At 34.4% G+C, this 1,260-nt stretch overlaps 1 pseudogene; it reads right to left on the bottom strand.

Annotated features, from left to right (window-relative positions):
- Positions 1-368: 368 nt before the first annotated feature.
- Positions 369-490, bottom strand: LOC116906458 (annotated as a pseudogene).
- Between the last annotated feature and the right edge of the window lie 770 nt (positions 491-1,260).

The following is a 1,260-nucleotide window of genomic DNA, read 5'->3' as shown; positions in this document are numbered from 1 at the left end:
ATCTCACCTTGGTCCTAGATGTCATCACTCACATCAGGCTGTTCCCCACTGCTCTGAGTCTCTGGTTCTGCCTCCTAATGGTACCTGGGGTCTCTAAGTGTCTAGGGTATCTTAGGACAGTTTCTGAATTGCTATGCCCTACCTGTGTATTATGGCAACAAGCAGGTGCCATCTAGAGCATGACCTGTGCCCCCACAGCTGTGCCTGAATGGTGGTCATCTCAGGCTAGCTCCCTGTCCCATGGTATCAGACTGGTGGTTTTCTTGTGTTTGCTCCTCTCCCAGTCTGTCTATGTGGCCCCATGTGGGGGTCCTCTGACTGTTGCTCACTCCTGACTGGTGGTCAGCTCAGGCTTGCTTTTTTGAGGGAATATTAGGCTACTAATCATTCAGACGTTCACAGATCAGAACACAGAGCATAGCTATAACCTCTCTCCTCTCTGCCACCTACTGATGCTTGTGTGACACAGCAGCCACACCTGAAATGCAGTGATTTATAATTTTATAATTTTATAATTTTTACATTTCTTTCCTCTATGTTTAGTTCATTGGACTTGATTAGCTTAAAGTAGTTTATTATAATTAATGTTACCAGGTTCATTAGCATTTCTTTGGGTTAAACGTGACTATACTTTCTAAATGTCCATATTCATTGAAAGATTTTCTTTGTAAGAATTCATGATCAACTTTCTTTTTTGTTTGTCTTATATTCTATCTTATATTTTAATTTTTTACTTTTTCATTTTTCTTCTGTGAAAGACATTGCAATTTGCTATGCCTTAGTCTATTTCGTTGTTTTTTCATTTTTGAAAGTAGTTATGGCTTCTCAAAATTATTTATGTGTCACTTCTATACACAAATATTAAAAGCAGATTCTACTTTGTAATTTGAACATTTTAGCATTATAGTTATTTATATTTGTTTTATGATTTTATTCCTTAATTCCCATCTTTATACATGAAAATTAAAATTCTGACATTCTTTTGAGTTTAGTTTTAATCATGCTGAATCTGTTTGAATTTTATTATTTCATATATTATATTATTATGCAATTTGATTTTTCAACTGACCTCAAAAATTATGCTGGGCTAAGTCAATAAAACTCTAATATTTTTACTATGACCAATGTTTGTTGCCATTTTGTAATATAAGATTGCATGTGTGGATATATCATAATAATTTTTAATAATTAATTTGAAGCTCAATTGTGAGAAGCTGTTTTACATCAGTGTATCTGTCTTTAAAATCTGCATTCCTTTAA

The sequence above is a fragment of the Rattus rattus genome, chromosome 7, assembly GCF_011064425.1.
Source record: "Rattus rattus isolate New Zealand chromosome 7, Rrattus_CSIRO_v1, whole genome shotgun sequence".
NCBI lineage: Eukaryota > Metazoa > Chordata > Mammalia > Rodentia > Muridae > Rattus > Rattus rattus.
Note: the sequence above shows the minus strand (reverse complement) of the source record. Positions and strands in the feature narration are given on the sequence as shown.